We start from the raw sequence: 13,754 nt of genomic DNA, 5'->3' as shown, positions 1-13,754 counted from the left end.
AACCTGCTGACATATAATCAGGCACTGCCGCCATTTTATTTTTATTTTTTGCCTGTAACTGTAATTGAGAAGAAGAGAAAGAGAAGAATGCCCTCGAGCCAACCCTTCAAATAAAAATGGAGCTGCCTGTTCTCACTGTGAAAGACAGTTCAAGGTTACAATTGGCCTTGTCGGCCATCTCTGCATACATTAAAACCCTGAACATGATCACTATCCTAATTGTTGAGGTGACGGAAAGAAAAAGAGGGGATTTCATGGATAGCAAGAGTGAGGTGTATATAGTGTTGGCTATCAGTGGGGTCCAAAGCCCTTTTGAAAGAAAAACGAAAGCATAATGTTGTCCTTGCTAAAATCGATGATGCTAAGGATCATGATGGAGGAAGAATAGGTTGCAGGCTTTACAATCAGAACCTCCTCAGTAACTTTGCAGATCTATCCCTCATTCTTGTTGTTGCTTGTCTGGTCCTGGTCAAAATTCTTTTCATTCATTTGTGACAAGCATGTAGTGAGACTTGCAGAGTAATCAACACAAGAAATACCCACTTCCTAAAATGTGCACATACTATAAAAACCTAAACACAGCCTTTTTCTTTCTTTCTCTTTCCTGTTTTCTTTCAGAAACAACACGCATAGAAACATCACATCCCTCCTAGGCCTTTTAGAACCAAAGGCCCTCAACAGCTGCAACAAGAAATATATATATATATATAAGGTTTTAAACAAAGAAACAGCAACATACACATTGTTAACTGAACTGACACACTCTAACAAAATATGCATGCATATTATACACACATTTACAATAACTACTTGTTTTAACAAGTTATCAATGAAAATGAATTATTTTTATACTAGCCTGGGTGCAATCAGGCACTGCCACCATTTTGTTTTTCTTTTTTGCCCATAACTGGACCTTACATGCCCAACGTTGCCTGGGTGTTTGGAGGTGTGTGTTGAGCAAAAAAAAAAAAAAAAAGTGGTAATAGGTAGGCAGGCAAGCTCGAACCCATGACGCGAAGACGGAAAAGAAAGTAAAAGAAAATCTGACGTCTTACCGCTACTCAATGACACGGCCGGAAGTTTGGAATGTTAAAATTAGGCAAAGTGAATCTAACTGATATGATGACTTGAAAAATATCGAACCCTCCTTGTAGAAAACTGCCCAGTGGAGAGTGAAGGAATTAATGTTTTTGGCCAATTTTTCGATATTTGTTGTTGGAGACATTGAGTTTCAAAATGATACTCATCTCATGAAAATCCGTCACCTCTGTTGAAAGTTTTAGGCATACATTCAAATAGACAGGTGGGACTTATATTATAGATGATAAACATTATTATTCTCTTCTTGATAGTGGCATTCCTTCTACAGATTCACAAATTTCTTATTTTGGAAATCTAGTGGTTGATGCCTTTTTTTCTTATTCCCTACCTCTTTCTGCCAGTTTTTCTTTACTCTATCATTATTTTCACAGAAGGTGCTCGACTGAGCTTCAATCTATGGTCCCCCCTCCCTGCAAAACATTCACAACAAAAACTCCTCTAACTATAACCATTGTCAATAGTTTCCCCCTCTCTCTCTCCCTACCTACATAAATTAGCTGAAATTTTCATGAGCAAAATTTCTTTTTTAGAACTACCCTACGTGGAACATGATACTGTATAGCCGCTTCCCAGTTGACTACAGCATGGTTGTTTTCAAGTCCAATGTAAACAAATTCTTAACAGACAGTCTTCTTGAATAATCAAACTCTGCCCAATCATAACTATCATTATCAATCATCACGATGTTGTCTAATCGTTTACCTGGCATTCATTTAATTCTTATCTTTGAGTGACCTTTGAGCCTTGACAAGTAGTGAAACTTTAGTAAAAAAAAAAAAAAAATAACCAGCAGGAAAACCCGATATTGCTTGGAATTGAACAATGTGCTTTTTCATTATTGTTAGAACACCAGATTACTATCTCGGTTTTTACTGCCTCCTTCTTCCATTTCTTCCCCTAACAAAGTCGGAAGAAACTGAAATGTTAAAAAACTCTCTTATACATCTGGCTTAAATTTCGTTAGAATCAGATATTTGAAGTTTTAAGGAAGTTCTTTTTATTGTTATTTCACCACAAACAAGACACAGTACCACATGGATGTAAGGGAACAAATCTATGGGGATATTTCAGGGAGTTGAGCAGCAAGATATCTGTTCACATTACACTTGAACTTCTGTAAGTGAATTAAGGACCTGGGAGGGAATTTTAAAATTGATCAGTTCAAGGAAAGAAACTCTAAAGGAATTTCCAGCATTTAGAGATCTCTACAGTGTAGGGTGGGATTTTGCTGCTTGCTTGGGTTAGTCAGAGGTATTTGCGCCGAGTGAGTTCAAGTGATTTGAGTTTGTCAGTGCATATTCCATGAAAATGTTTGTAAAATAGGCATAGAGATGCAACATTTCGTTGATGGAGCAGAGGTTGGAGTTGGGCTGATAGTATGGGACCTATTAGGTTGGCGACTGTTTTTTGCACCTTGTCTAAGAGCAGGAGACTAGTGGCAGGTGCACCAGTTCTGTCCTCATGGTTCACTTAGAGGTGAGGGCACGTAGATATTTTGACACATAGAGGATTACGTAGAGAGATTCAGGACCACTTCTATTGTTTTTCCTGAAGGATTTTATAAATATGATATAAATTTCATCAAAGTAAGATATATTTGAAGTTTTAAAAGCGGTTCAGCTTCCTATAGCGCCCTTATGTTAGAGATTCGGAACAACTATCATTGTTTCCCCTTTCCCACAAATCTTTAGACATATGATTACAATTTCATAAAATAGGATATATTTGAAGTTTTAAAGGGGGTTTTGTTATCATAGACCTTTCAGGGGTGCACTTAGAGATTCAGAAACACTCCCATTGTCTTCCTAGGTCAGTTTTACATAAGAATACATTTTTAGATTTCATGTAGATTCTTTAACCTTTCTTTCTATAAAGGACTCACAAATATCACACACACATACACACAGAATTAAAAAATGTAACAGCTTCTATAATTTATCTCCTTAACTCAACAAACTTAATCTATATATATATATATATATATAAAAGTGAACGTGTCTGTGTGTGTGTCCGTGTACATTTCCTGATGCAATAACTCTGTCAATTTTAAGCCTACAGATTCGAAATTTGATATACGGGGTACTGAGATTTGGGAAAATCGATGTGATTGGTTTTCGGACAGAAATTTGGCGATTAAGGGGTCAAAGTTCAATGATTTGACCTTTGAGAACTCTACCAAACTCCTCCTACAATTTTGGGTCTAAACACGTGAAATTTTAGATATAGGTTCCTTGGACATGGATCTAACTTAATAACTTTATTTGAGCTCTAAACAATAAATTTTAAGGGGTCATAATAGGGGTCAAAGTTAAATAAAATTGACCTTTTTTCTTTTTTTTTTTTTTTTTTGCTCTGCTTAAATCTCAAAACATCCGGGTAACGCCAGGCACCCATGCTAGTATTAACTAAACAAAATACTCTATATTCCCAACAAAACTTGGTATATTTTATATATATATAATAGGGCCTCCTAAAGTCTTTGACAGACTATGGATACCCATGAATGGGTGTCTGTGTGTGAAAATTATGGGGAGCAGGAGATGCACAGTCTCCAACCATACCTCTCCTGAGTCGACATTGTTAAATACCAGTGGCAAATGAAGTGTCTGTACAGGATGACTGGAAACAAATACCGAGATAAGCAGAGAACACATACAGCGCCTAAAATTCCCAAATGGTCACCCATCTGGTACTAACCATGCTCAACATTGCTTAACTTATATATATATATATATATATATATATATATACTATTATATAAAAGTCACGTTGTGTGTGTGTTTCTTCTTCATAGGTTCCAAAATGGCTGAGCCTATCTTTCGCAAATTTCACACAAAGGTAATTTATATGTCTGGCAGTGTTCTTAGATATGTTTTGTACAGAAATTCATCTGATGGGTATCGAAAACTGAAAAAAATTCGATTCTTAAAATAGTCTTTCTTTCTTATAGATAAAAAAGAATAATTTAACAAAGGAATATTTTGCAGATAAGGGAGATAATAAAATTATAGCAAATAATTTCTTCTTTAACCCCCCCCCCCCCAGAATTATTGACATCTAGAGATATAGCCAAGTAGTAGAGCATTCAACTACAGATCGAATAGTTCAAGCCTGGGTGTACTTCACTGTTTTAATTTTTTCTTATTAATGAGTTCAATTTATGATAAAAGAAGCGGTACCATTTAAAATTGCCACAAATCATTTCTTAGTCTGCATATTTTAAAAGTAAACATAAATTAGAAGTGAATTTTCCAGGGCATTTATTGTCAAGCCCAAATATCAGCTGATGTGATATTGTAAACAAACACGGACAGAATTTGATGAATGACATTATTAATTTTGTTATTTTTTAATTTTTTTTGCAAATTAATTCACTGGGCAAATTATTCCTCGTAATATATAATAATCAATGGAGGATTGATTCTATAATACATACGTAATCAGCATAAATTAAAATATTATGTTTTAGTCTATTGTACAACTGGGCAACGCCAGGCGTCCAGCTAGTATATCTATAATATAAAGCTAAATGTCTGTGTGTGTGTGTGTGTGTCTGGTCACGAATAGGCTCCTATATGGTTAACTATTTTAAAAAACTGATTACATATAATGATAGAAGATGTATCGAGAAACAATGTTTGATCCTGCAGAACGGTGGTTCATTAAAATTGTGGGGTCTGCATTTGCGCCTGGTCCACAAAGTATGGAAATAAAAAATTAAAAAAATACGTTTACAAGTGTTTTTGATATAGATGTACATAATAATACTTTGATAAGTATTTTTTAATTTAAATAGGGATGGTATAATAAAATTGTGATGTCTGCATTCACGCCTGACCTCCATAGAATGGAAATAGGCACAAACTTTAATAAAGACTTTTCATATCTATCTGCGTAAGTATACTTTGATAATTATGTTTCAGTTTGAAGTAATATGGTATAATAAAATTATGGGGTGTTCGTTCGCGCCTGACCTCCATAGAATGGAAATATGTCACAAAGTTTAACAAGGTTTTTTCATATAGATCCACAGAATATTGCTTTGGTTTTGGTACCCCCGAATTCGAAGCTATCTCTTTACAACCCTTCCTTTTCATAACCTATCATACTTTAATAAATCAGAGTCCATTTTCTGTAGGCTGTTTTTGAGCCTAGTCAACGATGGGTACTTTTCCTAGTATATATATATATATATATATAGTTCATTTGAAAAAAGAACAAAACATTCTTTTCAGATCATAATCACACATTTTTTAATTCTAACCATTGTTTCGTTTTAAAAAAAAACACAAAAAGGCATTTTTTCATGTCGAATACGTACTACATATTTTCAAATATTGTACTTACATTTTATTTCTTTAAATCAATCATCTTGAGTAAGTCTTCAAATAAAGACGAAATGTTGATGAAGATACAAATAATTTTTATTTTTCCTTTTTTAGTTTCCGTATATAAATATATAAAACAAATATCTATTATCTAGACTAACATTAAATTTTAGTATAAGGAAAATTAATGATATTTACCCCCTCTCTGGCCTCCAATTATGGTGCTGCTATCAATAATGCAATTACCCTCATGCATGGCTAGTAATCAACTAAATAATCTAACCGGTCAACTTGGTAGACATTCCTAGAAAATTGTATTTGATAGAGGCAGTATTATTTCTGCTAGGTCTAAGATAATTGTTTGGAAATATCACTTTTGGTGAAACGTGAATAAATGAATCCAACTTATTTGGAAATTCTTTGCATACACGTATGCGTTTGTGTTAGGATGTATTTGTGAATATATAACACTTTTTTTTTTCACAGAAAATGTGACCAGAGTGTTAGTTTGCTCTGTAGAGATAATAAAATTATCTCCCTTCAAAGTTATATCTTTTTGGTTTGGTTTGGTTTGGTTTGGTTTGGTTGTTTTGTTTTACGGCATATCAACCTTTTTCAGGTAATTTAATACTGAATCAGGTCATTTTGGTAAAAGTTTTTATATTCTTTCAGTTTCAAGTTTTTTATATTTTCAAATAACCAAGTGACACTCAAACACTGCCTTCCACCATTTTTTTGGGGGAGGGGGGGAGTAATTATTATTTGTTAATATTGGACATTGGAACAAGAATATTAATTGTTGTGAGTAGATTGATGCATGTTTCATATTATGAGGTTTGATGTGACCAGCCAATTCATTGGATTGGGCCTCTTCGACCGTGTTTTAGTCAAAGTAAAGGCCAAAGTGGAATATTGCAGTACGTATATCCTCTTTCTCAGATTATGGATTGCTCAGCCACTAGGATCCTCTCCTTAATTGTCGTGGGTTGCCAATCATGACAAACTGTGGGCTCAATGGGAGATGACAAAAAAAAGAAAGAAAGAAAATTGTTGGTTTTGTTTTTGGTTTTGTAGAACATGATTGAGTTTTGCAAAGAGAAAGGGGGAAAAATTGACCTAAAATGCTTGGTGCATTTTAGGTCAGGTAGCCAATATCACATTCCTTTGGAAGAATAGGGGTTTGGATCCAGAAATAGATCAAGGCAATTCCAAAATCCTATGAAAATACAAGACCTTATGGCTGCTTTTAAGAGATCATGAGGTCCGAGAGTAACTCCATGATCCTTCCTTTTCTTGCACATTAGTTGCTGGACTAAACAAACTTATTGTACTTGGGTTAAGCCTCTACAGATGAAGCTACTGTAAGTTTTGCTTGTGCTTTGCACAACTTTCTTATTATCACAACTATGTGCATTTAGTTATATTGGGATTTGCGAAGACAAACTATTAATAAATGTATATTCAGCTAACCAGTGTTTTCTTGGCAATGCACCCAAGTAATGCACAAAATATATTTGAGCGCTCTCGTATTCTTCTCTAACAACACATTTACTATCTTGATAGAATAAGAAAATGCAATATGTCAGCCCGAAAGCAAGTGAGTTCTCTACACCAAATAAAAATAGAATACAGAAACAAGCGGTTGAGTGAAAAAATTATTTTTTTTGTATATTGTTAGATTGAGTTTTGTTTAGCTTCATGCACAGGTACTCACAGGAGGTAGGATGATGCAAACTCAAAATCAATACACTCCAACCAAGCTTAGCATAAAAAAATACCCGATTCAGACTAGTTTCAGAAGTGATTGCCTCATGAAACGCTATGTTATCCTATTCACTTTGCTTAGGCAGAAGCAGCCTGCTAGAATGGAACTCCAGGATACAGAATTCGTTTATAAAAAAAAATCAGCCTATTAAACAGTTCTCATTATGTTCAAGATGAATCCGTCCTTAGTTTATTTCTGAAAATGTCCTTAGTATTGAATTGGAGTAGTTAATAGGGGTTTATTTTAAATTTAAAGGCTGTTTTTATGAAGCAAGTAAATTGAATCATGGAAAATAAATTAGTGTAAATATCTGACTGACTATATTCTTAATCTGAGTGGAAATAATAATATTAACTACTTATGAGATGCATAGCTGACATGATTTAGAGCCTGGTGTATATCATCTTGATTCCTTGAGTGTAACCCATTTTTTAGAGGAAGATGTGTTTTTAGACCTAAGCTTTTTAATTAAGGTGGTTAAAGATGTCTTTTTATCACAGTTGTCATTGTTAAAAGAATAGATGTGGTTTGATATACACACACACACACACACACACATATATATATATATATATATATATATATATATATATATATATATAAGAGCAACTTTATTGGTTCTCATCATCTTTGGTTTTCCGATTTTGCACCAATTATGGTGGTTTATAATGGACAAATCCAAATCACTGTCAAGTTGAAATCTAACATTCTTGTCCCCCATTTTTACCATCACATACTTCTGTACATTTTCATTCTCCATTTGAGTCCTCATTGTTTTTACGTAGCACCTGTGGGGCCCTTTTGCTCTGTAATGTGAGGCTTTGTGTCAATTACATCTGCCTCAATCACATTTCCAGGACCGGTATGGACAATCCTTCTGCCAGTGGAGTTCTCTACATTCTTGGCATGGGTAATGGGAGTAACTTAGATTTCTTTGGGGAATTTTCCTGAGGATCATGTTTGGCTTCCACTTGACTGTTTGGAGAGTAAGATTTTTTGTTACTTTGTACTTTTCTAATGTGTGCTACACCTGCCTGTACTATATTTTTGGAGTCTTGCTTCTCTAAGATGATTCTTTGGCATTTCTCAGCCAATTGTTTAAGAGTTATATTTGGTTCCTTTTCTAATCTGTTTAGTGCTCGGAAATCATTCATTGAAAAGAAATTATATTAATGCATTAAAATTATATTTTGATACATTTTTTTATTCAATAAATGTTTCGATTTTCATATATTTTTGTGTTATTTATTTCGTTATATATTTTTGCGTTATCGTAAACACTTGTTTATATTTGAGGTTCACATAATGGCTGCTAGATGTCATTTCTTTTTTGAAGAACAGGGATCGATAATGCGTCTCTGTTGCTAATATGTCACTGTGATGCATAAGTACCTTTTTTTTTGCCACCCCTTTTTCAATCTACTTTCGAGATGTATCTTTAGTTAATAATGATGACAACGAGATGGAGTTTCATTCTATATCAATAAGCAACTTTATTTGTTATCTTCATTAGTAGCGTGTAGATGCGTACAAGAGAGAAACAGGTTAGTATGAGAGTTCAGTGTTCATACGCGCATGTGTTTTTATAGTAGTCGTGAAGAGTACCTTATGTGAAGACGAAAATTAGATATGTGACAATTAGATATAGGTCAGGCCTGTTGAAGGAGAAAGAAAGAGGAGGTGTTCAGTGTATATACGTATGTAGGAGCGTGCATCTGATAGTAGAGGCAGGGTAAAGGGTTAGTGTTTCGTGGTAAGAAAGAGTAGGTGTGTGTGTGCGTGTGTGTGTGTGTGTGTGTGTGTGTGTGTGTGTTGGTCTATGTTCTTTAGCAGGATAAAGAATGTTCATTTGGGTACTGCGCATGGAAATAAATGGTAATTAGAAGAAAGCCATTGTTAACTTGTAGCGATCTGTACTCTGGGCAGAGAATTAAGAGGTTCAGATTTCGCCTTTTATATACTCTGTCATGTGATTGAGAGCTGGCTTGTGATTGGACAAGCCAGGGAGAAAATGGATTTAAAATCTCGTCGAGAGAAGTAGCTCCTGCCTGTGATGTAGCGGGTGTCAGCTGCTATAGATACCCTCTTGTTGGATTTGTTTTCAGAAGAAAACCAAAAAATGTTTATCGAAATAAAAGAAAGGTTCTTTTATGTGTGTCAGTTATAATTTAGAAAATTCGAAACAGTTAGGAATTTGTAATATGTCCGTCCGTGACAGCTGCTTGTAAAATCCGTTTTTCTTCTGTGTCAACACGAGGCATGTTGCTTGTGACAGTTTTCAAATTTGTTTTGTAGAATTGAATTTTATCTTTTTTAAATTTGAACGATTCCTGTGGAATTTGAAGTCATTAAGTTGCTCGTTGCTAACCGTCAGTGACGAATTGATTTGTCGACGAGTTTACTTCGGTGGAGGTTGTGAAAAAATAAATGTGTCGAGTGTGTTCTTCTGTGAAGAGTGTTTTGTTTGGCTAGTAGCCAGTAACGCGTTTTTGTTGGACTCGACTGTAGAGTAACCAGTTATTTATTTTTTCTGTGAAAAAAAATTATTGCCTTCCTGTGAACAGAATTTTTTTTTTTGTAACATAATTTTGTGAGGGGAATTTTTTTGTAGCAAAGAATGTTTGCGCCAAGTGTGTAAATGGAGTCGACTTGACCCATGTTTTTGTTGTTGTTGTAATATATGCAGTGCACGTATAAGGCAGGGAGTTAGTAAGAGACAAAGGTAGTATGAAAAACAGCGAAAGTCAAGGCCAGATATTAGAATTTTTTGTACACTAAGAAAGTGTTAACTCTTTTTGTAGGCTGATGTTTTTTTTATATGTAGCCGTTGTGAAAGAAAAGATGCTTTTTCTTTGTTTTTTTTTTGTTTTTTGAGGAAACGTATCCGGTTGAAACGTTTTATTTTTTCTGTAAAAATATGGGAATAATTTCTAATGGCATGTGTTTCCGCTAAAATGTTTTTAGCTTTGTTTATGTGACACGTGTCTTTGAACATGTTTCAGCTTTTTTAGTTTATCGTGTTCAATGTTTTGTCTTTCTTTTCAGCGAAAACAATGTCCGGTGTTAGAACAGTGTTCTAGAGAATTCTCAAGTGATGAGTAAGTGACATTTGAAGGATGTTTTCGCTCGTCAGTGTATTTTGGCAGTTTTTTTGTTTTATTTTCTTTTAAATGCTTGTTTTTTTTTTGTTCGTGATGTGTATGCGGTCACAATGAGTTTTTGAAAGGAAAGAATCCTGTAGCAAAGTGGAGTGTAGCGATACTGAAAGTCTGCTGTTTTAAAGCATAACGAAAATAACAAATAGATTTATGTTCTTGTTTTTTTTATTTCTTTCCTTTTGGAAAACTCAATCATATCCTAAAAAGCCTAAAATAAAAACAACAATTTTCCTCTACAAAACAACCAAACCAAACACTATGAATAAATATCTGAAACATAAAACTTTTTCCAAAGTTCCTGAATTCAACATTAAATAATCCGAAAGGGTTGATATGCAGTAAAATAAAACAACCAAACTAAACCTTTAAAGTTAATGTAACCAAGCTGCTGCAGTATAACTTGATCATCAAAATTTGATTCGACGCAGAATATGTCTAAATAAATGTATTTATTTTTTAAACAAAATATCGATAAATGTGAAATATTATGATGTTAAGCTGCATTACGTTTTTACCGATAAGCGGTCAGAAAACCAAATTAAAGTCTTTTTTATACATATGTGTATACGGGGGGGGGGGGCGGCTTTACATGGGATCCCTTTTTATAGTCACTTTTTCTTGTCATTGTTTCATGAGCGGCCATTTTGTTTAGTAGTTCTCAATCGTCTCGTTTGTTAAACCAAGACCAATAAATTCTTATGAATGAATGATTCAAGGAAGATGTTTGATGCGTTCTTTAAGGTTTTATTGGAGAGAATGCACTTAAGAAGAGAGAGACTAAATAACTAAAATTATTTCTTTCTTAACTTAGTTTTTAACATAACATTTGAGATGCAGACGAACAGACGTAGTCATGCACTTCTGAGAAAGAAGCTCTGCTCATGGAATCTACGTTTGGATTTAAGCACAGATAAAGAGTGGGGAAAATTATTGACAGTAGTTTCAGCCAGACGGGTGTTTCTCGTGAAAGATTGGTGAGGGGAGACGAGAGATTGGAGCTCAGACGAGCACTTGCCATGGAAATAACGATAGAACAAAGACAGGCTCGCAACGTCTCTTCTGTGGGAGAGAGTCTGCAGGGAAGAGAAAAGGGCATCCCCCACTAAGCCACAAAGTCTATTTTGTACTCTGTCAAGGCAGGATAGGTTGTTTTTAGCAGCTCCTGCCCAGATGTGGCAGCAGTACTCCATCCTTGGACGTACTTGGCTTTTACACAGATAGAGAATTGCATCAGTAGTGAGATATCTTCTGGAGCGATAGAAGGATCCCACCATTTTCCCAGCGTCCTTGGCAACAGACCTGATGTACGTGTTCCATTTCAGATCAGGAGTAAAGGTCAAGTCCAGTAGCTTGTCAAAACACGGAGCCTCCCCAAGACAAGAGCCATCCATTTCAATTTATGCCAGATGGGAATCAGAACGTTGATAATGTAAAGATAGAAGCTTGGTTTTGGATGCATTAAAAGTGACCAGCCACCTCTTCCCCCACTGTACCACGCGCTCAAGATCAGAGGAGAGAGAATTAGAGAGAACTTTGTCATTTACGGCCTTTGATGTGTTGCCATAGATGGTCGTGTCATCAGCATAGATGTCAACGAATGATTTAAGTATGTGTTTTGGGAGATCATTGATGTAGATCAGAAAGAGAGTTGGGCCCAGGATGGACCCCTGGGGAACTCCAGCATTAATACTGTGGGTCTCTGATTTCTGCGCATCAACCACTACCATTATGAACCTATCAGAGAGAAATGACTTAATGATTGAGAAAACATTTCTAGTGATACCGTAGCTGGAAATCTTGTGAAGTAGGCTCTTATCGGAGGCCTTCAATATGTCCAGAGCAATTGCCCTGGAAAGGAAGCCTTTGTCAAGAGATTCACTAATCCTATGAGATATAACTGTTAGCAAATATATGGTTTCCGCTCTGCAAGATCTACTAACAGTAGATCTTGCAGAGCGGAAACCATATTGCATGTCACTAAGAAGGTTGTTTCTATTGAGGTGGTTGACTACTTCTTTATTTAATATAGATTCCAGCAACTTACGCATGACACACAGGAGACTTATTGGTCTGTACTGAGAGGGAGATGACTTTTCACCTGAATTCTTAAATACAGGGCATACGGATGAGGTTTTCCAGGGTGTTGGAAAGCACTTCTCCTTAAGGCAACGCTTAAACAGTTTTGTAAGTATGGGGGCAAGTTCTGGTTGGAGCTTTTTCAGCACTATAACTGGAATGCCGTCAGGGCCAGTTGCTTTACTGGAATCAAGGTTCTTGATTAGCTTGGCGACCTCACGCACAGATATTTGTATGTTGCATAGCGTGTTGTCTGTTATAGGAGGAAATATGGGGAGTTGATGGCCTTGGTCGCATAGGGTAAAATTAGCTGCAAAGTTCTTAGCAAATAGTTTGGCCTTGTCTGATGCTGATGAGATGACCTCAGGTCCATTGATGATGGTTGGGATAGAACGCACGCTTCTGTTCAAGATCCTGTTTGCTATTTGCCAAAACTGATGCTGTTCAGGTACTTTGGATTCAACGGACTGAGCATATAGCTCTGTTGCATTTTTTATTACTCTTTTACAATGGTTGCGGGCAATCCTGAAAGCAGCTTTAATCTCGGTGCATCTATTACATTGGTAGCTATAGAAAAAATGATTTCTGTGCGCGATGGCAGTAGCACATTCTGGAGAGAACCATGGCTGGCTGCTAGGTTTTTGTTGGAATTTTTTAGATGGTATGAATCGGTCTATGCCTACAATTAACCATTCGGTCAGGTCTGATACTATAGAGGACACATCCTTTTTAAACATGGAATGCAGAGGTACGGAGCTATCCCAGTCAGCCATAGAGTATCGATATACAGTACGGTGGAGAGGTACGTCTGAAGACTTATTACATTTCATTTTTATCTTAACTGCTACAACAGAGTGGTCGGAGGATCCCAGAGGAGATAGAATGGAACATGAACATAACTCAGGGGAAGTTGTGAGGAAAAAGTTTAGGAGGCTTGCATACTGACCGGTAGTATCGGGCACACAGGTGGGTTCGTGAACAATCTGAGTGAGGTCATAGGCAGTGGCAAAATCATGACAGAACCTCCCCTCGTCATCGGTTTTATTTGAGTGAGTCAGCCATTCCACATTATGGACATTGAAGTCACCGCAAATGTGAATGTTAGCCGAAGGATGAGCAGACAGGATGTGGTAAATTTTCTCAGATATGCTCTTAAAGATAGTAACCCTATTGTTGTGGGGGCGATAGAGGGCCAATATAGATGCAGTGGTCTAAGTTAGTGCAACCCAGAAGCACATATAAGGTAAATTAGGGTCTTCTCTGGAGATATCCCTATCATATGGAAAACCATCTTTGATGTAGGCACATATTCCATGCCCATGGCGA

The 13,754-nt window shown here is 36.0% G+C and overlaps 1 long non-coding RNA gene across 1 annotated transcript in view; it reads right to left on the bottom strand.

Annotated features, from left to right (window-relative positions):
- The window catches only part of LOC145277707 (uncharacterized), a 39,222-nt gene that overhangs the window by 20,341 nt on the left and 5,127 nt on the right, over positions 1-13,754 (bottom strand). The window lies entirely within an intron of this gene.

This window comes from Euprymna scolopes, chromosome 6 (assembly GCF_053919585.1).
Source record: "Euprymna scolopes isolate OS-2025 chromosome 6, ASM5391958v1, whole genome shotgun sequence".
In the NCBI taxonomy this organism is placed as follows: domain Eukaryota; kingdom Metazoa; phylum Mollusca; class Cephalopoda; order Sepiida; family Sepiolidae; genus Euprymna; species Euprymna scolopes.
Note: the sequence above shows the minus strand (reverse complement) of the source record. Positions and strands in the feature narration are given on the sequence as shown.